A 25323-nucleotide genomic window follows, 5' to 3' on the forward strand; every position below is an offset into this window, starting at 1 on the left:
AATTTTTGTGCACTGGGCCTCTAGTCCTATATAATAAAACCCTAATATGCAAATCGACTGAATGGCGGAACGACCAGTCGCTATGACGTTCACTGACCACCAGGGGGCAGACACTCAATGCAGGCGCTGCCCCCTGATGGTCAGTGCGCTCCCACAGGGGGAGTGCCGCTCAGCCAGAAGCCAGCTGATGGCTGGTGAGTGCAGCGGTGGTGATGGTGGGAGCCTCTCCTGCCTCCTTGGCAGCGCTAAGGACCCCTAGGTGAACATCCCCCAAGGGGTCCCGGACTGCGAGAGGGCGCAGGCTGGGCTAAGGGCTCCCCCCATGCCAGTGCATGAATGCCATGCACTGGGCCTCTAGTGAAAATATAACTTTATACTTCAAGCCCTCCCCCCAATAAACCTCTCCAATTACAAAATATTCTTTCTCAAACATCCCCCTCGCCCTCCCTAGGGATTAAGACATCTGCCTGAGGCTCACCTGATCTCTGCCTCCCCCAGCTCCCTGGAGAAGTGCGCTGTCGACCACAACCTCTCGAAAGGAGGTAAAACGATGCCACCAGTTTTTCCAAACCTAATTGTTCAGAGATGCTCCTTCCCTCCGCACAGGGCCGCAGCACCTCCTCCCATTTTAGACATCTTGGTGTGACAGCCCCGCATCCAACAGGGCGGGGGATGGAGTTCCGGAGACCTTGCCTCTTCCCAGCCCAAGACGAAGGCCAGCGAAAGCTCTCGAAAGGAGGCCGGGTTTTAAGCAGCTCGCCTGGCATGGAAAACCCAAGGTCCCTGAGCTGTAAGCCTCCATCCCCTGGCAGCACCCACTCAGAGGCAATTTAGTTAATTCCCTTCCACACCATCTCAGCATTCAATACTCTGCATGCAATAGCAGAATGGGCAGAGTCATGGGCGTGAAGGGACCTTAGAATCATCGTTTCTGAGCAGAGACAATAAAAAACCAAGTGTCAGATTTGCTCTCTGACACGTGCAGGGTATGGCCACTCTCACTCTTTCCTCGGGCCCTGTTGTTTTAGGCTGATACGAAGTGACTCTCAAAATGGCCAATATTTCTCCCCTGATACAAGAGCATAAATCACTACATCTTCGGTGCTTTCTTTGTGGTATCGATTCTTCTGAGCATGAAGGCAGATGGTTCCGATATGGCATCATCTAATATTCCCCCAGCTTGATTTATAGATTTCTTTGTGCATTACCTGAACCTAAATGAGTCTTGCATTATTTCTTGCACACTTGTCAAATTAAGGTAAGGTATTCTTGTTGACCTTTAAACTTAAAAATATTAAATGTGCCTGAGACATTTTCCGACAAGCATTAAATGGAGCTGGGCCCTCAGATGCCAATTAAGAGGATGTAATTATGAAGGGGAGTGTCGTCTGTGCTGCGGGTAATGATTTTAATTTTAATGCACTCATTCAATGGGAGGAAAAAAGAAGCTGGTTACGAATAATCTTGTGAAAGAGATGAGAACAATTTGGCACCATTTGTCCCTTAATTTACCAAAATAGGAAGGAGCTGGGGGAGTTGGCACCCTGGCCTTCCAGAAGGAAGGAACACTCTTGAAAGGTGCGGAGAGACGGCAGTGGCCAGAACCAAAATAGAGACGAGGCGCCGCTCGCCACGATGTTACCAAACAGCCAGTGCCAGCCTCCACGCTGTGCCAGGGTGCGAATTGGCTGGCTTCCAGTCGGGGAGGAAATTCCTGTGGGCGTTGCATTGAGGCTTTCTCCTACATCGCTTCTCCCACTGCCCTGCCCACAGCCAGGCCCAGACCCAGGAAAAGGTCTCTGGGTGACACTGTCTGCCAGGACACAGACAAAATGAATGCACCCTATGAACCCCATTCTTCAAGGTGAAATGGTGCTGGCTGCACCCATTTGGGCTAGCCTTGGTTTGTCCAAACCTGAGCATGAGCAACACACACACACACACACACACACACCACACTCACCCCTGTGACCGCAAGGGCCTGGCCTGAGACTGACTTTGGCATTGCTGAGGTTCCTTTCAGAAAAATACTCACTTAACAACCAACCTCCAACTAAATCTATTCTTGAAACTCACTAGGATAACAAAATCCCACTGGTCACACCCAGCTGCCTGTCAGAGCCCTTTCTCCCTCCCCACCTGAGACCTCACAAGTATGCGTAGCAGCCATCCAGTCCCCTCCTCCCTCTCCCCAAACACTCAGTCTCTTCTCCCCTCACACCCAGCCTCAGGGCTCGGCCCACTGTCTCTCTCACCTTCCACTCCCTTCTTTTCTCAGCTGTGATAACTTTGCTCTTCCCTGGGGAGGCGTGCACCCTCTTCCCTCCAGAACCAGGATTGCCTTGCCTCTTCTCACTACCCTGACCACACACAGGCCCAGGAAACGTCAGGGGAACAGAATTCTCCCCATGAGGCTGGAAGGAGGGACTCTCCGTCCTCACCTCTTAGTGACTATTCTCTGCCATGCTCGTGTGCACTCTCAGGCACACACTCGCCCTGCGCTTCAGCATGGAGGGCTGCAGCTGGTGGGGGTGGAGCAGAGAAAACGCACACACCCTAGGGGTCCCTGACCCTCCTGCCAACATGGAGCATGAGGTGCTCAGTCCCAGACACGAATGTTCCATCTGCAGCCATGAGACTAATTCATGTGGCCTACATAGCTGGGCTAACGGGTCCTGCCTGTCCTGCAGCCCCTGGTGCTTAACCTCAGCCCCTAACCCTGAGAATTGGAGTTGGTGGTTCTGACACCCCACCCGGGAGGGCCAGGGCTGGCCCCGGGAGAGGCCAGGCTCTCAGCATCCAGCCACAGGGACGCCATTAACCTCTTCCCAAACCTACGGGTCACTCGTAGGCCCCAAGTCTGACCCTGTCCTCTGTCTCACTGGGCAGGTCACTCGGAGCCCTGTTCATATCATCAAAGTGCCAACCGTGTGCAAGCTCAGGCCCCTCCCAGACTCGCACAGGATCCAGAGGGCCAGCTCCCCCCAAAGCACAGAGGACACCCTCACAGGCCTTTCTCCTGGGTTCCATAGCTCCAGCCTCGCTGGAAGAGGCTACAGTTCAGTGCTTGAGAAAAGCAATGCTTTTTGTTTTTTTCAAATTTTGCAGATCCTCAAACTAGCCTTTTAACATGATAGTTCTGATTAAATTCCTAACACATTTCCATTTACTATTTTTCTCTATTTCATATCGCTCTGTGCCTTAAGGATCAGCCAACTGCAGCCCATAGGTCAAATCCTACAGGCCACCTATTTCTGTAAATAAAGTTTTATTGGGACACAGCCATGCCCATTCATTTTCATATTATCTATGGCTGCTTCACATTACGGTGGCAGAGTTGAACAGTTTCAGCAGAGATCTTTTGGGACACAAAACCTAAAATATTTACTATGTTGATTTTTAAGTAGACATTTTCTACCTCTGACCTAAACTACAAATATAATTTACATATAAAGCATCAGTCAGAAAACTTTTTGGAATGTCCAATAAACATTGCATAAGCCATTCAACATCATCACTCAAAGAAAGAAAGATGAAAATCCCAAAAGCTCAGGATAAGTGATGTACATTCCCAATTCTAAATCCATACATCTCTTTAAATTACACACATACACAGAAATACATTCTCATAGGAAAAAACTTCAAACAATACAATTAAAGATCCCTTTGAATGCTACCCTAATCTAGTCCAGACTTCTTTCTAGATGCAAGATTGTACGTACACATATGTAAACAGTGAATATATAGCTGTGGCTGTTTTTGCACGTATGTGTTTTTTAGCCAGAAATGGTATACATGTACATAGTGCTCAGTCTGCTTTTTCATTAACAATACATTTTGGACATGTTTCCCAGGCAGTAGATACAGATCTACCTCTTGCTTTTAATTGTCCAGAATATTCCAAGGTGTAGGTGTTGCAATGTCTAATCTCAGTGCAGACAAACATCTGGAGTGGCCGCTGAACCAGCTCTCTCCTTCCCAGGAGAGCGGGTCCAATATGCACAGGTCACCTCGGGAAGCGAGATGGACTGCAGCCCGACGCCTCCCCCCTTATTTGAAGCTGGCCCCACCCTGGGAGCCCCCACCCTGGAAGCCCCCCGTCACCGACAGCGAGCACCGCCAAGGTGTCTCTGCGTGGCCTGCATGTCTCCTGGCAGAGTCCCCGAGAACCACGGCTCCAAACGCCCCGTTCAGAGCAGCTATTTTAGAGAAGAATCATTGTGAATTTAAATGACTGTTTCAGAAGCTTGACTTTTAAAAAAGGAAGATGAATCTGGCCCTTGCAAATACAAAACAGATTGAGAAGCTGAGCTTCGTGGAGTGACTTAAACAGGCATTCAGAGCTGGCACCCGCTGGGAACAGTGCAGCAAAGGAGGGCATTCGGAACAGGCAGAGCCTGGAGCTTGGCTCAGGAGCACCCCCACCCTCCTCTCTCCTCCTCTTTCCACAGCCTTCTCCGTCTCCCTCCACCTTCACCACCTCCCCCCTCCTCCACAAACCCTCGCTGAGCACGGCACCTACTACGTGCCACCCTCACAGAGTTCCCAGTGAGGCAGACAGTCCTGCAGCTAGGGTATTGGGCACTGGCCTGGGCAAAGGAAGGCCCCTGTGTAGGACAGGAGATGAGAACTGAAAGAGGGGCGGGCAGGGAAGGGAGGGGCGGCACTCTGGTGGGATGAGCACAAACCTCTCCCTTTGGGATGCAGGTAATTTTCTGTTTAAAATGACCCACTCTGGCTGCTGGTGAACAGATCTGTGGGAGGCAACTGTTCCACCCACCCACTCTACCCAGGCAGAGGCACTGGAGAAACATCTGCCAAAGGAGCAGGCGTCCCCCAGGAGGCTGGGGGCAGGGGCGGGCAGGCTGCAGGCAGAATGTGGCTGGGCAGTGGGCACTGCCTCTCTCCTGACGTCCAGCGTGGGAAACAGGACTGTCCCTTGAGCAATGAGCCCACAGAACCTCCCCTGGGGAAGAGGAGAGGGGTTCCGGGGGATGCTGAGCTCTGCGCCAGCTGAAATTCACCAAGAGGCCAGGAATAGAGGACTGGGTTAGAGATCCCGCTGGGCCACTGGTCGACTGGATGACCATGCACACGGTGCGTAACCTGAGGCTCCTCCTCTTAGCAGTTCTCAGGGCTTCATGTGGGAACTTGACAGGGTCACGTAGTAATGCACCCGCTGCAGGGCTGGGCTGCTTGCAGGGGCAGCAGACGCCCACTGTTGGTCCGTTCGCTACCATCCACCTGCAGAGACAGTTCCCGGCCTGGCCGACAAGCAGAAAGCAGGGAGCCTCCGCCTGGAAGGAGCCCAGGCTGCTAGCCCCACAGGCTTGTGTCCCCACACAGGGACCAGAGGTGCTAAAATGATCCTTCCTGCCATGAACTCATGCACATGGGGCGGCTGGAGCTAGGGAAGGAGATCAAGCTGAGTAAGAGAAAGAGCTTGCGTGCTCAGAAAAGCAGCTGGCAGAAGGAAAGGGACTTCTGTGTTAAGAATGGCAACGAGCACCATTTGTCTAATTTCTTTCCCTGCCAATTTCCATGGAAAGGATCAAACAAATGTAAAAATGGAGGGATGGGTGGAGCCTGTATCCACGAGGGGGGTGGGGACCGCAAACCAGGCAGAGCCAGGAATTCCTGCAAGCCCAGTGCAGAGGGCACAGGACAGGCGACAGGGCAGCCACTCAGGGATCAGGGCACAGGGGGAGCCCAAGGGCCCACAAAGAGGTCCATGAGGCTTCCGGGGGATCCAGGGGTCAGCCCTGCAGAGTGACCTCTAGGACAGGCACCACTATGTCTCAGGACGTAGCTTCAGAGTCTAGAAAGCAAATGATTAGGCCAAAAGGACTTGACAAATCCCCAGTCATAAAGGTGTCAACACTTTGTAAATGAACAAATTACACAAACAAAATTAAGTGAGAATATTAAAGATTTCAGTAATAAAAATCTGACGCTCCCTCTCACACCTTTGTTCTCAGCAAACAGAATAGTTTTCTCAATCTCTCTTAGACTATTTAGAAAAATGGGCTTACATTAGACTATAGAAAAAAATCCCAATAGAAGGCATTACCTAACTATAATGCAATAAAAATAGAATCTAACAAAAAAGAGAGAGGTTAAAATGCTGACTACAGCATTGTTTGTAATAGAAAAAAGATGGAAAAATATGAATTGCTATTAGTAGAAAAATGTTTAATTAATTTTTGGTCTATTCAAACTCTGAAATCCTATGCAATTGTTAAAAATTATCACCCATTCATCTAATACAGAGTTCCGGAAGAAAAGAAGGGGGTACTGGTAGAAAAATCAATACATTGAGGGGATACGGCTAAGAATGTTCCAGAATTGAAGAAACACATGATTTCTTATACTGAGAATGTACACACAGTGCTAAGCAGGATAATAACATTTTTTTAAAAAATTCACCCATCTTAGTAAAACTCCAGAATACCAAAAGCGAAAAGACAAATCTTAAAGTTTACCAGAAAGAAAAGACATTACCTACCAACAGTTAGAACAACAGCAGACATCCTCGCTTCAGGAGCTGCCCGGAAGACGATGGAGATGGTCGTGTTTTGGTAAGCACTGTAGGAAAATGAAGGTCCTTTATTCCATTATTCAAGAATGTAGGCAAAATAAAGACCTTTTGCCACCTAAAATGAAAGAATGCTAAAGGATACATTTCTGCAAGAAAAATAAACCCAGAGAGAAGGAGCAGGACTTAAAAAACATGAACACTGGTAAAAATTTGTTAGCAAATTTAATGAACTATTGACTCTACTTATTAATAATGCATTTTTTGGTATTAAGATAGAAAAAAATCCTTAAATGCTTGACTAACAGTCTAAGTAGAAAAATGGAGGGAGAGTGTGCAGCATGCAAAGACACTTGATTATTTCGAAGGATGAAAGAGATAACTTTAGACTTGCTAAAAAATGTATAGTTAAATATGTATGTTAACATTTTAAGAGTACTCAATTAAATGACAGAGAAAAATCTATAATTTTCAAATCAACTGAGGAAAAAATATATTGATTGGACTGAGTACAAAAAAGGTGAGTAAATAGAAGCCATAAGTAAGGTAATGGAAATAAATCTAAAATATTAGTGAGGAATAAATATTAAGGGATTAAGCCCATCTAACATTTAGTGATGTTCCCTATGTGCCAGGCCTCAGTCCAAGCATTTTACATGTATTGGCTTATTTAATCCTCAAAATATGCATATAGCCAGGTACCATTATTATTCCATTTTATAGATGGGGTAACTGAGGCCCCAGGAGGTTAAGCAATGTGTGCAGTGCCCACAGTTGGTAGAGGGCAGAGCAGGGTTTCAGACCTAAGCGTGGGGGTTCCCCAGCCCGTCCTTCCTCATGTTTCCTGCCACCTTCACAAACAGGTGCTTACACACATAGAGAGCCTACTGCTTGCCAGATGAAGACCATCAATCGTGGTGGGGGGAAAACACGCCTTTTAAAAGCAACACAAAGGCTGGGAACAAGGGACTGGAGAGTGGGGTGCCAGTAAGTATTAACCAATGGAAAGCTGACATGGTGATACTGATTTCAAGGCAAAAAGGAATTAATAGGGGTAAGGAGGAATGCCACATAATGAGAAAAAAAGCAATATAAAAATTTCTTATAACAATTAGGAACTCGTAGGGGTCTACCAACAAAACCTCAGAATATATAAAGCAAACAGTGGCAATCCTGAGGAAAATTCACCAATCCACCATTAAAGTGGGAGATTTAACAGGTCTCACTCGGAAATGGAAAGATCAAGCTGATAGAAAATGAACAAGCAAAGAGAAAATTTGAAAAACAGTTTCAAGACTAATTTTATACAGGCATGCATGTGTGTGCACATATGGAATGTGTATCTTACAATTGATGGGATGTTTGAGTTTAACTAGCAGTGCCTTTTCCCCTCTTTCTTAGTTGTACAAAAATAACGGTGTGCATTACAATCAGCATCATTTTAGATTTCATGAAAATATGGGAGTTTTAAAAAATGTATGGGATACAATAATATCTGACTAGAAATTAATAACAAAAGAAAAAATAAAAGCTTTAAAATACTCTCCTGAACAGCTCTCTTATATAAAAAAGGAAATCAAAATAGCAATTTTACAGTATGAAAAATTATGATGACAACTGCACACGAAAACTTATGGAATGTGACCAGAACGGTGCTCAGAGGAAATTTTATTGCTTCAAGTGTTTTATTCTTAAGGAAAAAAATAATAATTAATGACTTGGACATTCAACTTAAACATTAGAAAAAGAGCAAGACAATAAACCTTAAAAAGAAGTTAAAGATGAAAGGAGGAAGTAGAGATTTTTAAGAGTTTAATAGTAGGATGAATAAATAAATTTAACAGCTGTGTCTTAGAAAATGCCAATAAAATATACAACTGCCTGGTAAAGTCTATTCATAAAAAGAGAGAGAGAGAGAAACACAACATTAATGAAAAAGATATAACTAGAGAAGCAAAGAAATTATTAAAATATAGGAATACCATGTGAAATTCTGTGGTAGTAAATTTAAAAATCTTGATAGAATGTATGATAGTCTAAGGAAGCAGAAGTTATACAAACAGTTAAGAACTAGAAAAGCTGAACAGAAACCAGCAGAAAACCCTCATTCTCCCCCAGAGGCGGTGTCCTCACACAGATTGCACTGGGAAATTTCAAACCTTCAAGGAACAGAAATTTCAGAAATTTTCTATGCTACTTAAAATGTTCCAGAGGATAGAGAAAGCAGGAAAACTTCCTAATTAATTTGATGAATAACACATAACCCTGGTACCAAACCCTGCCAAAGATGAAACAAAAATAAAATCACAGACTAATCTGTTTGTCACTCTAGATGTAAAAATCCTAAATAAAAGATCATGGCAGACACACACAGAACCCACCACTGCCACCACCCCTAGCTCCAAATGCATGGAAATGCTGGATACAATATAAAATAATTAAATACAATATGAAATAATTAAATACATAATTGAGCTTCAATTTCCTCAGGTGTCAAAAATGAAGAGATATGAGGGCTGCAGGAATAAACTGTCAGCCGGTGCCCAGAGATGCGGAACAGCAGAGGGCAGACCGCAGAGGCCAGCACAGGCGTTGGCGTCCGCAAGGGCAGGAGACGCAGCCTGGTCTGAGCTCCTGCACCAAGCTCAGGCTCTACCAGGGACCCCACTCATTGGAATGGGGCTGGAAAACTCAACCAGTCTGGGGAAATACAAAACAATCTTGAGGTGGGAGAAGGGGGGGGGGCGGATTTCCAGAAAGAATGTCAGTCCCAGTTTGGCACCATGGCCGTGGAGTCCAAGTTCACACTTCCTATGCTGTGGTGTAAATCCCAAAACTTTCACAACCCAGGAAGCACAGGGCTTCTGTTTAAAATATCACCAATCTTAAATTAGTTTGGATCATTTCTGCTTCCCTAGAATATCACATAGAAATTATAATCTGCTCAAAGAAATGGTTCACGGTGAGGCAAAATCAGCTGATAAGCAAACAGAAGAACTAATACTCCATGAACCTGCAATAAGAAAAAGCCTGAAAAGGCAGTATAATTATGTTTTAGATTATTAAGTGCGTAAAGAAAGACTAAAAATAACAAAAGAATGGGAAACTACAAAAACAAGTATGGAGATTTGAAAGATCTCCATAGAATATCTACAAATAAAAAACACAGTGATTGAAATTAAAAACACAGTGCGAGAGTTTAATAACAGATTAATTAGTAAACCAGCAGATGCAGTAGGGATCCAGGAGGTAAATCTGACATAACCACCCAGAATGCATACATGAAAAATAGGAGACTGAGGTTACAAGGAAGAGAATAGAATGAGAAGGTCCAAAATAGTACTAACCACCATGGAGACGCTGGCAGAAATGCATCCCTAGGGTCTGAGACAAAGCCGGGTCCTTCTCGTAAACCTGTAATAATGATCTTGAGGTGAACATGTTGGTGTCGGTGTGGGGTCTCCGGGGCATCCGGGAACTGATAACTAGGACTTACATAGAGATGGCCACGTGCCAGGAACTGTCTTAAGCACTTTACATACAGGGTGTCCAAAAACAGTGTATACACACTTTAACAGCAGATAGCTCAGTTTTGAAAATGAAATGTATTTTAATAAACACTGCCTTTATAATTATACAAAGTGTATGTATACATTTTTGGGATACCCGATATATTAACTCATTTAATTATCATAACAACCTAAGTGTATAGTAATATTATGCCCAATTTATGGATGAGAAAACTGAGGATAGAGTTTAAGTCATGTTCCTCAACTATTAATTTAAGCGTAGAGGTAAAGTCAAATCCATGTAGCAATCTGCAGAGTTCATATTCTGTCTCTTTTATTTTTTTAACCCTCATCTGAGGATATTTTTTCCATTGATTTTTAGAAAGAGTAGAAGGAAGGGGGAGAGACACAGAGAGAAAAACATCGATGTGAGGGAGACACATTGATTGGTTGCCTCCCGAAGCGCCCCAACCAGGGCCAGGGATTGAGCCTGCAACCAAGATACGCACCTTTGACTGGAATGGAACCTGGGACCCTTCAGTCCGCAGGCTGACACTCTATCTCAAACCAGCCAGGGTGCAGAGTTCATATTCTTAATATATACACTGTCCCTCACATGTGGACAAAGGCTAATGTTGAGAATAAAGGAAAGGAACTATTTGAAGAGATGATGACGGAAAGTGTTTCAGAACTTAAGAAAGCCAGAAGATTGAATAAATAAGTGTTTCAACTTCCAAGCAAGAGGGAGAGAGAGACAGAAACATCAATGATGAGAGAGCATCACTGATCGGCTGCCTCCTGCATGCCCCACATGAGCCCGCACCGCAGGCATGTGCCCTGACTAGGAATCGATCCATGACCTTCTGGTTCATAGGTCTAGGCTCAACCACTGAGCCACGCCAGCCGGCCTCCTTGGCTTTTCAGAGAACTACCGTGTTGGCTTCATGGAGGCTGGGATCTTCCTCTGCTTTGTTTCTTGATATACCCTCCCAGTGCCTAGAACAGTGCCTGGCATACAGGTAGTTCTCAATAGATATCTGTTGAATAAATTGATCAGAAGATGCAATATGGTAAAACATAAAGTAAAAGACCAACTTATCTGCAGAATTATCTTAAATTTACCTATAAATTAAACAATTTCAATACAAATTTCCATTGGATATTTGAAACTTGGACCAACTATTTATAGAGTGCATGTAAAAGAATGAAAATGTGATATCACACAAGAATAACAAGAGGAGAACTACCATCTAAGATAGTAAAAACATGTTCATAAGCTGAATCACTAAAATAGTGGGTTCTGGTACAAAATTAGACACAGTAAAGCCAAAGAGTCCCAAAGCAGCCCCAGTAAATATAAGAATTAAGCAAACGATGAAGCTGGCATTTTAAAAGAGTAAGGCAAAGAGTGAGTGCTCAGTAAGTGATGCTGGGACAACGGGTTGTCCATTTCACACCTGGCATGCCTCTCTTTAACCTATCACACTGACAAAAATCTAAGAAACGAAGACTTGCTGCCGTGCAAACAGGCACACTCAAGCACCGCTGTGTCTTTGTGGAAGCTGTTTGTCGGGAAGTATTCAAAGTCTTAAAACCATGCATATCCCTTGAGCCAACAATTTCACTGCTAGGAACTTATTCTGAAATGACACAAAGGAATACAGCAAGAACGTTCACTCCAACATTCTTTAAAATTGAAAAACAAAAATGAAAACCACCAAAACGTCTAAAGGGGAACTGTTTACTAGTAAATAAATGATGATAAACTCATCCGAAGGAATGCCATGCAGGCGTCAAAAGTAGGATGGGAACAGATCTGTGACCATGAAGAGGTGTTCATGGCATAAAAAGTGATTGAACAGGTTACATGCAGCAGGTATAAAAATTACTGCACTTTAATAAAGTGAATATGACTTCTGAGTTTATGTACATAAAAGGATTTAAAACAAGGTGTGGGAACCCCAGATCCAGAGACGGGCTGGGTAGGCTTCCATTTTCCTCTTTTGCTCTTCTGAAAGCATTCCTGTGAGGACTTGCTAAGACTCATGAAGGCGGAGGCAGGGATGCTGAGGTGAGGTCCCTCAGGTGTGGGGTAGGGGTCTGCATAGGCCCCTCTGCTGCCCAGTCATCCACTGAGTCCCAAACCGAGTGGCCCAAGTGGCCAGGGATGGGCTTGCCCAGATCTAGCCATGCTTGGGGCCCAACCAGCTTCCCAGATGCTCACAGTCCCAGGGCAAGGACCCCCCTTCCAGCAGATGGGGGTCTCAAGAGGCCACGATTGGTCAGGCCTCAGTTATCTGTAGCCGACAGCTGTGCAGCCGTGGCCTGCAGTCTTGGCAATTACTGTTCCCTCCCAGGGCTCTGGCCCTCACTTTCCGCTTAGCCAGGGAAGCCCTGGGCTCCAAGGTCCTCCAGCCCAGAAGCCAAATGCAGTTCACGGGGAAACTGTTAGGTGAGTGCAGGACTTTGGTTTTACATTTTGAATTAGTCTCCGGACTTCAGAAGGGAGGAGATTTCATATAATAGTTACCATTCTGGTCACGCTGAGCCCCCATCCCTTCCTGCGATGGCAGCTGGAACTGAGTTCCACTGCCCCCTTCCGAAGACGTCAGTGCCCCAGGCATCCCAGACCACACCACCTCCTTGCCCTGAGGCCCTGCTGCACAGGGCTGCATTTCCCGCTGGGCTGCTCCAGGTCTAGGCTTACCGGCCCCTTTTCTTTCCCACATCAGCTGGGAAACAGTGCCCATGCCCCAGTGCCCATGCCCCTCCCTGTTCTGTCCTGCCCCTTTGGGACACTGGGGTTTCTGTCTCAGAAAAGCCCTTCAAGTCCACCCCCACCCAGAGCTGGTGGTGTGGCCACTGGGATCCAGAAAAGCCCTTTGGCCCTGTTGCTGCTTCAACCCTGGGCAGGGGGCTGGACCTGGTCAGTGCTCACCCCAGTCCTGGGCTCAAGAAGGGGACACAAAGCAGAAAGAACGATCCTGGTCTGCGGGGATTCTGATCCCCGCAGGTGACACTCACCTGGCAGTTGGTCTAGAAAAGCCACAATCGCTAGGAGCCGCTGCAGATTTTCCCAGCAGCCTCCATGGAAAGGGCGGGCAGAGCACCCCAGGGTCATCAGGGAGGAGCCCTGGGTGACGGGCCAGGTGAGTGACAGCTTCCTCAGTGGGAGGGGAAGGTCTGTGAGTGAGACCCCCTCTCAGGCGAGGCCCTATGGGAAGGGCTAAAGATGGAAAACGAGGAGAATGCACTGGAAATTCAGTCACATCCCTGGCATTTATTTGAAACAGAACATTAATTCTGACTGTCATTAGAGTCCATTTCAATTTTGTAATAACATAAAAAGTTAAGAGTCTAATTTATTCATACAAATCTTGTTAGCATCCAATTTCCACATAATGTAACATATTCCTTAAAAAGCTGACAAAGCAGGAGAAATTAAAAACGTGAAAGAAGACGTCCATGGGCATTCACTGCCACGGAGCCAAAGGTGAGGAGGGGAGAGCAGGGTGGTCCACAAAGGGCTGGCAGCTGGGAGCAAGAGCCGGGGACACTGGAGAGGCAGGCTGTGCCACCTGACAGGCCCGGGGCTCCCATCACACCCCAGTTTGCCCCCCGACGGTGTGGGGCTCCTCCTCCCCAGCTCCACGGCCACCACGCTGTCCCCTCGCCTGTCCCTGTCCAGCTCCACAGACATCTCCCTAGCGCTTTCCTCAGCAAATTCACCCTTGAGAGCCTGTAACTCCTCTTAATTACACGTCTGCGGTGTTTGCATTAGATAGCTGTCACCCTGTAATTTACCCATACACAGGTTTTAATTGTACATTAATCTTTCCTACACGCCACTCCTCTGCTAGAATCTGTAACAGCAGTAGTTGGGCCATTTTGTTTATTCCTCAACCAAAAATAGCTGATGAATGTAATTGCAGATGGTCCCTCCCCTTCTTTTCCGGGGTGATCTGATGTGCTGGGGCGGGAGAGGCTCCCGTCACCTGCGGGCTGCCTTCATCCACAACATGGGACTGTTCGGTGGCTGACGGAAATTCCAGAGGGCGGGTCAGCAGCCACAAGCAATCTCCCAGCCACCTGCCATGGGCTTCCTGGGCACCCCTGCTCCCCTCCTTTCTCCCGGGCTGCAGCCTCAGGGGCGCTGAGAGCTCTCACTTGGGGACCATTCTCACAAGACGTTGAAGGGCAACGTGTAACCCTAAGGAATCCTCCAGGTTGCGAGTTCCAAGGTCACTTGGAAAACCACAAAAGAGAACTATAAATTACAAAGCTCTGGATGGCTGCCAGGGCCCCAGGAAGCTACATTTAGCATATCATTCTCCCAGCAGCAGGAGGAAACCTTAACTCCCTTTCCAGGGGAATTTGAATGGAATTTGTTACAAGAACATTGTGATTGAAATATCACCAATTGGCTTTTCATGACAACCCTGCAATAGATTGCAGTTGCAGTGGGGTGCCTGTGTGTGAGTGTGTGTGTGCGTGTGTGCGTGTGTGTGTGTGTGTGCGTGTGTGTGTGTGTGTGTGTGTGTGTGTGTGTGTGTTGGGAATGGCTATTGTGTTCTCCAGCTGGCCGAGGTGGTTATAAGAGAGCCCCATACAATATTTATGAAATCCAAATGAAGCCCTACACTGGCAATGAGCTGATATCATAACACAGATTTCAAAAACGCCTTGACATTTGCCCAGGATCAAATTTCCCCTTGCGGAAACCCGAGAGGCTTTGTGCTGATACCGGTCTGCACACTCTACCCCTCCAGCAACCTTCTTCATTAAGCCCCGGGAATTAACACTGTGATGGGGGGAACCGAGGAGCCGGGTGGAGCTGAGGAGACAATACCATGGAAGTCCACTTTTCCTTGGAAAATATGAGCAGTGGTTTTCAGTGGTGAAAGACGGGAGGTTTGATAATTTTTATTGTTAAACCCTTTCTGACGTGCAAAACAAAGCTTGATGATTTGCTCGCTGAAGGGGCTCTGACAGCGCATATTTGGATGCGAAGAGACATGCTGCGATGATCCATCACACATCAGCCCGGGGGCGGGGCGGGGGGGTGGGCAACGAGAGCAGGAAATGGATTTACTTGGCGCTAAGGATCTTGGATCTTGTTTAGGGGCAACCTCTGCTTCCTTTTAGGAAGGGCGTCACTGGCCTTCCCATGTCCTGGGTTACAAGTTATTTCCAAAGTGGTCACTTTGGGCATCCTCCATCCCAAAGGGCTCCTCCTACTTCTCTCTACCACAGCTTTTGGAGACAAAGGCTCCCCACGAACCAGGACCCAAAGAGGTGAAATATTGCATGGGATCTAAGTAATAATAAAAATAATAGAAATAAAAATAATACAACAAGTCCCCAGAGATTGTTTACCAGTAAAAGGCAAGGGCGATTTAGTTGCTTTTTGCTAAACACGTCATATTGCACATCCTAAGAGAAGCAGAATACTTGTCAAGCATGCATCTTTATGAGCTATCCGCCTATAAACCTTGCACGAAAGGTCGGTGCTTAATGTTGCTTTGGCAGTAAATTGGCGCGATGCACGCACGGGTCTGCTGCATCAAATTAGCATCGACCCATAAAACGCTACTGAATGATTCCTCAAATCTGCCAAGTCCTCAAATCAATTTTGGAGAAAGTGTCAAGGTTTTTTTTTTAACTTTGATAAACCTTTCATATTAGTTATCACAGAAGAGCATAAACCTTTCTAATCTGTCTTTCCACAAAAAAAAGGTGTTGTTTTTCCCAAACTGCTTTTAGCTCTTCCATCTTTGCACACCCGCCTCCACATCGCATAAACAATGTGCATTCTTTGTCGCCCTGTTTTAGAGCAACTGGTATTTGGCTCAACTGTCCATTGCCCATGATCCGACAGTGTGGAGAGAATTTCTAGTGGCACCAGGATAAAGTTCTCACCCCTGGCCCAGAACATGCATGTAGTCCCAAGCTTGCCTCCTCCCGGCAGCCTTCCATAACTCACCAATGAAATCTGATTATTGCTCTATGCCCTCTCGTGTTGGGTCAACGAGACCATAGTCGCCTGAGGGCTCAGTGCACTTCCTTCTCTGAGGACTTCATACTACCGATGTCCTCACTGCCTCCTTCCCATCTCTAAGGACCAGCCCAGGCCTCCTCCTCTGTGGAGCCCCCAGCAGATGCCCCAGCCAGAATCCTTTGCCCTCATTCCCCAACCTCAGAGATCTCAGTCACCCCTACTTGTTGCATCAGAGTTGACTGTGAATCTGCCTCTCTCCCCTGGGGGTAATGGCTGGGTCTTGAAACCCATCAAGAACAAAACCTCAATTTGAACCTGAGGGTCTGACCCAGAGCTCTCATCCTCCAGGCTGTGCTGCTTTCCAAATAGCTAAGTCAGACTTGGGAGAAAGTGAAGAAGCTACAACCAAAGAAAGGAGGCTGGGCCACGGTCCCCATTAACCGTGAGGGCAGGAGTGGCCACAGCATGGCCTTAGGCCTCCACTTGACCCGAGGACATGCCGTCCATGAAAAGGTTGTGCTGAAGGGCTGAGGGGGCCAGATGGTGCAGGATGGAGTGCTGCTTTCCGAGGGCTTTCAGGCTTCTCCAGAGGGACCCAGTGACAGATAAGCCCACCAGGAATGAGGTCGCCCAGGGGATGCTCCTCAATGGCCAGTGCCTGGAGCTCTGGGGGTGAGCACCAAGCCTGGGGCCTGGAGCCACAGACCTTGGTCAGAAGCTGGCTCTGGAGAAGGGGGGGGGGCGTCATTTAGAGGAACAGAGCCCCAGTCAGGACACCCCCTAGGGTGTGAGAGCCCAGCTTCCAGAACCCTCCATAGCAGCCCAGGCTCTCAACAAATCCCCATCACGTCAGCGGGGGTGGGAGAGGACAGAGGCCCACAGGCAGCACTTTGTCTTCTGGTCCTTCATTTCGTGGGTATTGACGGGATTGCACTCTGTGCCAGGACCCAGCAGTGGACACACAGGCAAGGTGGTCTCAGTGCTCATGGCATCTGTGAAGGGAAAGAAAGGCGAGCCCCAGAGAGACTGATGGGTCATGGGGGTCCATCTGGTGACTGGGGGCTGGGATAGGTAGGGCCCAGTATCTGCTGCTCTGACAAGCTCCCCAGGTGATTCAGGGGCAGATGGTGGGGTCCCCAGTCTCATCCAGAGAAACACCTGCCTCCTCCACCCACTGCCTTCCAGATCCAACCTGCCAGCTGAGGCAGTCACCAGCACCCGCAACTTTTAAGGCATCTATCTATAATTTGGAGATAGAAGTGAATTTTTAAATTTGTTGAATAATGTTTTCAAATTCAACATATCCTTGGCAACAAAATAAACTGTATTAATCATCTGAGAAATGAAATTAAAACCACAGTGTGATACCTCTACATACTCATAGAATGGCTAAAACATAAAGACCGGCAACACAAGGTGTTAGAAAGGATGTGGAGCCACTGGAACTCTCACACTTAACAGGGGAGGGGTGCGGATTAGTATAACCTTTAGAGAAAATGGTTTGACAACACCGGCAAATCATGAACACATGCATCCGAGACCCAGCCCCTCTCTGGTAGGGGCACACTTATTAAAGTGTGTGCATCTGTCCAAGGGACACAGGCGAAATGGCCACAGCAGCACTGTTCCTAATAGCCCAGAACTCGGAACAATCCAAATGTCAATCAAGAGGAGAATGGATAAATAAATTGGGTATATTCACACAATGGAATCTTACACAGTAATAACTATGAACAAGCTACAATGACTCCCAGCAATGTGGATGAATCTCACAAATAAAGGTAAGCCAGACACAAACGTGTACAGATTTATGAATCTACTTACATCAAGTTTAGAAATAAGGAAAACCAAGCAATGTCATTACAAGTAAGGCGAACAATTGCTGTGGGGAGGAAGGAGACACAGGGCTGCTGGTCACGTTCTGATTTCTGCTTTGGTGCTGGCACATAGGCCTGTTTTGTTTGCGGATGTTCACTGCATTGTGCACACAATCTGTACATTTTTGGGGGTGTGCATAATGTGTTTGGAATAAAAAATTTTAAATGTACTGAATGTGGAACACAAAAAAGGCATTGATAGGAAACTGCTTAGAAAGGGTGGGACTTGAGGGGACACCAGCCAGTTAGCTCACATGCCCCCTAAGCCTTTGTCACATCACCTGGCAAGGCCACTGTCCAACATGCTTCCTTGCATCTGAGATGAAGAGGGACTGAGCCTCAGCTGAGAGACCAAACACAGGAGATTAATAATAATAGTAATAATAAAAATAATACAGCAATAATAATAATAATAGTGGTAGCTGCCTTTGATTTTGGGCTGGCTGGCTGCTAGGCACACTGGCTCTCAGGCAGTTTCTATTGTCATCCCCATTTACTAGATGAGGAAACTGAGTCCCTAGTCCGCACAGTGACTAAGTGGTGAAGCTGGGTTTGAACCCAGGCAGTCTGACTCCAGGTACTAGCTTCAGTCACAACCTCGAAGTGGCTGCATGAGGTGGAACTGGTTGCCATGGTTGTTGGTTGACACTTCAATGCATGGCAGAGGGAATTGAGAAGAGTTAAATAATAGGCATAAATTGTTCTTTCACAGGGATGAAGTTAAATTTGCAGATAAGGCCAACCCTCAGGAGGTGAAATAACAACAATGGAGACAGAGGCCCCAAAGCTAAGCAGGAGACAGCCAGATGGACTCAGTCTGGAGGAGTGTGTGTTTTCCATGTGCATGGAGGCAGAGCCCCCGCCCAGATGACTTTCCTGAGAAAAAGGCCTGTGCGTGGCTGCTGTAAGGGATGGGGAGGTGGCCATGACCACTGACAGCAGGCAGCCTCTCTATCTGTTGGTGGCAGCAGGCTCAGCCCCCAACCACGATGGGGGGCATCCAGGTGAGATCACGATGCGTCCCCATTCCCCACATGCATACCACCCCCAGCTCCGAGCCAGCAGAGACTGGAGTAGGACATGGGAAAGCTGAGGGAACGCCAAGGAAAGTTCCTGGGAAGCAGGAGTTAAATTGGACCCAGAGGTGTACACGGGAGGGGAGAAAGGAGTATTCCTGGCAAGGGTATCAGAAGAAGTCCAGAATACAGGCCTCAGCCAGCCGCAGGCTGGACGCATCACCCACTGGCTCCACCAGTACACAGAGCGCCTGCTTTGAGCATTGGCTCAGACAGTTTAGACAGACAGCTTGCATGATGCATGACTCAACCAGTGTAGACTGCCTGAGTCATGTGCTGAGCTCAACCAGTATAAACAGCCCTCAGCCAGAACCGGGCTCAATCAGTGTAGACAGTGCCTGCTCTGTGCACTGGCTCAACCAGTGTAGACATGGCACATTGGGCTCAACACCCTCAGCTCTGGGAGACAGACCTGATGGACCAAGCCACTGTCTGACTGGAAGCCGAGGTCTGGGCTGAGCTCAACCACAGGGAAATTCACTGAAGACAGAGAGTTTGAGAGCTCTGAACCTTGTGCAAAGATCCCAGCAGGAGTGGGGCAGGCACTGACTAAATGGACGGTGCTCACACCCTAGACTCAACCAGTGTAGACAGTGTGCCTGCATCACACAGTGGCTCCACCCGTGTAGACAGACTGCACAGTTTAGCTCCCTCCGCCTGCCAGCAGCAATCACCGAGAACCTGCTCTATGCCGAGCTCCACGTGGCCAAGACCGCCGGAGAGAGCAGCACTGTGACCTGCTGGGTTTGCTCAGCCTCCTCTGGGATCTGGCAAGAAGCTCTGGGCATGGCAGGACCACTGTCAGTATTTGCTGGGTGCCTGATGCTCCCCTTAAGAGCACAGGAAGCAAACCCCTACCTCTCAGGGATGGAGGAGAGTTTCAGTGCTCACAGGCCTAGGCAGATGGGTCTTGTCCCAGGAGATCAATCAGTCCCCACGAAGAGGCAGCTTTGAAGGTGGGGAGGACTTGCCTGCAAGTATGAGTCAACCTGTGCCCGGGCTAGGAGCTGCTGGCAGAGGGGCTCTCCTGTGTCACTTTCCCACTGATAGGCACCAGGGCATGGCCACGGGTCCATGGTGGTGAGGGCAGTGGCCAGAATAGGAAGGAAGACTAGTCTGATGAGTCCACTCTCCAGGCAGAGAGCCCAAGGGAGGTAGGAATCAGCCCCAGAGAGGCCTGGGGCCCAACGAGCACATCTGTGCCTCCTAGTTTCCTTTTCTTGTTTCTCATCCCTCCTGTCCCTGAGTCTGGCCCAGCCAGGGAGGAGCTGGCTCAGGCCCAGGCAGAGTGAGGACAAGGTGACAGCGACCTGGACTGTTGCCTGCAGCTCAGTGACCACTCAGAGCAGGGCCTGCAGCCAGCAGTGTGGGCACCACGGGAAGTGGGGTGACTCACAGGCCTGCTGTCCCACCCCAGCTATAGAAGAGCTGCATGGACCTGGTGATGCCTGCAGGGATGCTGGGGCCTGAGCTGAGCTGCAGAGCGAAGCACCAACATCAGAGGGAGTTGGGGATCTCTGAGCCATGGGCAGAGCCCCTTGAAGGAGTAGGTACAGGCTGACTCCCACCGGTAGGAGGGAGAGGAGAAAGGGCTGGCAATGAGGGGAGGGCACAGGAGTGGAGCTGCCAGGTCAGATACAAGTGGGTGGCAGGTAAAGGACCTACCAGATCACCAGGAAGTTACGTGGACGACATGCAGGCCAAGAGAAAGGTGGGCATCGTAACAGCTTGTCCTCACCAGAGAACACCGGGCACAGGGTACTGGCTGTAACTTACTGAGTGCGCACACAAGCTAGGGTTAAATGGTGACCACATGGGGGAATATAGCAGAAGGCCCAAGGGCTAGGAGGAAAGCTGGAAGGCGGGCCAAGTGGGCAGGGGCACAGAGGCAGAGCCACACGAGCAGCTACCTGATATCCCCAGCCCTGAAGAACATATGCCAGCCAGAGTGGACAGGTGCTTGGTCCAGGGGGCCCTGCCTCAGAGCATTCACAGCTCCCACTCGTGATCCAGGAGTCACGGTCCCAACCACCCTCACCCTCTCCCTGGTGGATTCATGTCCATCACTCCTCTTTAGGACCATGGTCACCTTCCTCCAGGATTATTGCAGCTCCCTCCTCACTCGACTCCCTCCTCTACAGGGGCTGTACACTCAAGTCCAAAGTCTCCCCCCAAAAATCTTCAAAGCCCTAAGGGCCGGACGGAACTCCACTCATCTCCAACCACATCTCCCCTCCTTCATTCTGCTGGCCACATGGGCCTTTCCGCAGCTTCCCATGCTCCATGCTCCCTCTCATCCACTTACATTCTGTGCCAGGCAACCCTCTCCATCACTTCCTCCCACCCCTCCCTGCTTAGTTTCAGCTCCTCCTTCAGATCTCAGCGGAGTGTCACCTCCTCAGGGAAGTCTTCCTGACCCTTCAGTCTAGGCCAGATTACTCTACTGTAGATCTCATAATCACCCAGCCGAGTCCTTCATATGTTCATTGAAGCCTAGACTCACACAGGCACCGTGTGTTTGTTTAGTAATAGTGTTGCAGGCAGAGCCTGAATCAGTGAGGGATGAATGTGAGGGAATTTCTGTCCCACAAAACTACAAAACCCACGAGGGCAAGGACCACTCTTAGTTTTGCTCATCTTGTGTCCCCAGAGCCTGGCACAATGACAGACACCTAATCCATGCGCAGTAAATGTTCACTGATGGCAGAATGAAGAAGATGGACAGCGGCTCTGACACTGGGAGTGTGGGACGCAGGGTCATTTGGCTTCAGGTTTCAATGTTGACAACTCTCATTTAGATCAAGTAAATGTCATTGCCAGGGGCAGCTCTGACCATGTCTTGGCAGGGACAGGGTGCCTTGTCCTCAGTCACTAGCAGCAAGAAGCACTGATCGCCCAGCAATGCCTGGCATTCCAGGTGGGAAGTGGGAATGCTGAGACCCAGGTCACTGGCCTGGGAGGGCAGCTGTGTCTGCCAGCCCCAGCACCTTGCCTACATACAGACACTCAGAGTTCCTGAAAGACGGCTTTTGAGATGGAATCAGGGTTGCTTGTGGGTGTCAGCCCACCTGAATGCAGGCCTCCTCATGCTGTCAGTGGCGGAGGCTGCATTTATGGCCAACAGGTGCAGGCAGCTCCAGATCACAAATGACAGGTAGTTATGTACAGGGTTAAAGTCACAACTTTTTCCCACGACCAATTTGTAAGTCTCATCTGCTGCCATAGTGATTTGCTGACGGGTCACACAGCCTCCAGCCAGGAAAGAATGAGATGGCGTCTCCTGTGTCCTTTGCCCCCTGAGCTAATGCAGCTCTGGCCCCTGGCTGGCTGAGCCCAGGGGTTTCCTCTGCTTTGGGGCAGCCTTTTCCCAGGAGGGAAGGAACAGAGCTGCTCTGGAGCCAGGCAAGTCCTGGCCATGACTCCAAAGACAGTGCCAGGGAGCCTACCGTCACCACACTGTCACCACACAGGCTGCCTTCCCAGCAAACTTCCGGGGGCTCTAGGACACCATTGCCATAGACACATCCAGAAAACCATCCTCACCCTTTTTAAAAAATTTTCTTGCTGTCCCTCCACAGGGCCACACTGCTCTCCCTGGGCCAGTACTTCATAAATCTACTGTTGGTAACTCAGTACCTTCTGACTGCCTAAAAGGCTAGGCACTTGTTCCCCACAGCGTTTACTGACTCTAATTGCCAAGGCTGTTCATTAAAAAGATGCCATAAACTTGTGTCCACTTTCCTGCCCACTGGTTCCCTCCCTGTTCCACGTGTCTCCGGCGTGGCTGCTACATGATGGAGAAAGCAGGAAGTGTAGCCGGTGAGGGAAGACAAATGTCCCAGACTCCAGGCTGGGCAGGAGATGGGGCACCACACCCTCCCCTGCCAGCCCCACAGGACTCCAGAGCTCACCTCCGGTGCCTCCAACCAGACACATCAGCAAACAACGATAAAAGCTCTAAGTGACCATCTCTTCGATCCACAAAACCACAAAAAGCCTATGAGGCCCCTGCTGGCTCAGAGTTGGAGTAAAGAGCAGAGAAGCAACCTGCATGATGCTTTCAATCAGGAGAATCTGACTTCTCTCCTGTCAACTGAACTGAGAGTACATTCTGAGATGAGCCCACCAGGCCTACTTTCCCAACAACCATGCAGCAAAAACGTCTTTGCAGAACTTTCCCAGACTTATTAGCTTACATAAACAGAGCTTTGAATAAATGTTTAAAAAATGAAATTCCCTTGATACTCTGTAATCAGTAAATGTTCATTACGGAAACACAGCAAATATGCCTGAAATTTCCCAAGTGGGATCCTGGCTACGAGATTAAAAAGGCATCTCCGACAGCAGGCTGAGTTACAAAGCAACCTCCTCCGGCCACAGTCCAGGAAACCTCCGCCAAACCCAGGAGGTCAGACAGGCGCTCCTCTCCCGGCCGGAGCCAGAATCAGAAGATGCTTCTTTTGCCCATGCAGGCAACTTACACAGGAGCCCCACACTGGCTGATTGATGTCTCTCTATAATTAATCCTTGACCTTGCTTTAAGAAAGCCCTGACTTTTTAATTTGGGGTCTTTTTAGAAATCAATACCTGGGGAACATAATTCACTCGTGTGGAGTCTGAATCCAGGTAAATAAATCATCTGTATGTCCCAGAATGAACAGGCCAGGCGATGGGATGGGGTCAGACTTTGAGGTTTTCTGTGTTCAAATGCTATAGAATTATTGATCACCCTATGAAGCTCCGTCTCTTCAGATCTGAATTTTATCTCTCATGTGGGTCACTTCACAGAGGCAAATCTGATGAAGGCTCTGCCATGTGCTTCCATTCCCCGCCCCCGCCCCCAGGGCTCCCAGGCCCTCTCCCTGCCACATATCATGGGCTGTATGGATTAAAAGAGGAAGGTATCCTTCAAGGACCAGAGTGTCACCCGTTCCTGTGGCCTGTCTGCCTTGCCTTGTTGACAGGGATAGAGGGTGAGCAGGAGAGGCCATGACCGCTGAGAAATTTGAAAGAGAACCCTGCCACTCCTGCTGTTTGTTGTAGGGCAGGACTTAGAAAAAGTTTTCCACCCCAGAGCAAGGGTCAAGGCGAACTCAGATGTGAAAGTTTACCCAAAGAAAGGGGGCTTGGGTGTGCAGCTTGTAAGCACCCCAGGGATGCGGAAGGGGGTGACCCTCTGCCACTGCCCCTCCCCCGGTTCAGTCCAGAGGAGGTCCCTTTATTCAACTGCTTCCGCTCTGCTGCTGGGGGTAAATCCCGGCCAAGCAGACATAGAGGGCTTCGGTACCCATTCCCCTTAAGATAGCCAGTCTCGGCTCAGGGAGGCGGCCCAAGGAAGGGGGTCGGTCCACTGTGAAACCAGAGACTTCCGCGGGACAGGGAGTCTTCTCGGTTAGGTCAGAGAGCCGGGCAGCCAGTGTCCACAGCCGAGGGCGCTGTGCGGCTGCTGCATCAGCTCTGGGTCAGGGTCGCAGGGCCTGAAGACCAGCCTAAGTTGGCACGGGGGCAGTCTGGCGCCGGGGAAAAGAGAGGGGTCACTTCCGACCCAAGCGCCAGCACTGGCACCGCTGAACCCCCCAAAGGCGCCTGCGCCTGGCCCGGCCGGCCTCCGCGAGGCCAGAACTGGTGTGCAGAACTCGAAACCAGCAGCTGGAGTTGCAGCCACGGCCAGAGCTCGGCTGGGTCCCGCGGCAAAGCGGATTTTTCACCTCCCACCAAGCCGCCCGAGACTCCGACTCCCGCACTCCTGCACACATGCACGCACACACCTCCACCGATCACTGACGCACACACACTCGCCTCGAGTACAAAACAGGCCGGCGCCCAGGAGAGTCGCGGGGTGGGGACGCGCGCGATGGAGCTGCAGGGCACCTTCCGCCGCTGGGTAGGAAGCGAGGCAACCTCTAACTCCTCCCTCACCCCGCTCGCCACAACCCGCCCCAGAGTCCCAGTCCCCAGCGCGCGGGAAAGCCCGGGGCGCTCCGGCCGGGCCCTCTCGCAGTCAGACGCTGCCTCCCCGCGCCCAGCACCCAGGGCTGGGACCGGGAGCAGAGGATCCGTAGGGACCCAGGAAGCCCGAGAGGCGCGGCCGCAAGTGAAATCCAAGAAGCAAAAGTCTAATTAAAGTTCCCACTACTGGAGCGGGTTCCCACTACTGGGGTCCCTAAAGTGCTGCCAGACCAGAACCCAGCGCGCACCCTATTTCCGCCCAAGGCTTCGGACTCACGCTCGCGGGGCTCGCGGGGCTGGGGCGCAGTGCAGTTCTGGGCCCTCTCGGGACCCTTCAGGGCGCCCCTCCCAGCCAGGAGCCTGCACAGGGTGGAGAAAG

The 25323-nt window shown here is 49.2% G+C and overlaps 2 protein-coding genes across 2 annotated transcripts in view; one reads left to right on the forward strand and one right to left on the reverse strand.

Moving 5' to 3' along the window:
- The window catches only part of CHST8 (carbohydrate (N-acetylgalactosamine 4-0) sulfotransferase 8), an 86381-nt gene extending 79794 nt beyond the window's left edge, over positions 1 to 6587 (reverse strand). Inside the window, exon 1 of the mRNA XM_014536778.1 lies at positions 6506 to 6587. The gene's annotated coding sequence lies outside the window, so the exon portion shown is untranslated. The remainder of the gene's footprint in view (positions 1 to 6505) is intronic.
- The window catches only part of PEPD (peptidase D), a 226226-nt gene that overhangs the window by 19529 nt on the left and 181374 nt on the right, over positions 1 to 25323 (forward strand). The gene's annotated exons all lie outside the window — the stretch shown is intronic.

Source organism: Myotis brandtii, unplaced genomic scaffold, assembly GCF_000412655.1.
Source record: "Myotis brandtii unplaced genomic scaffold, ASM41265v1 scaffold165, whole genome shotgun sequence".
Lineage (NCBI taxonomy): Eukaryota > Metazoa > Chordata > Mammalia > Chiroptera > Vespertilionidae > Myotis > Myotis brandtii.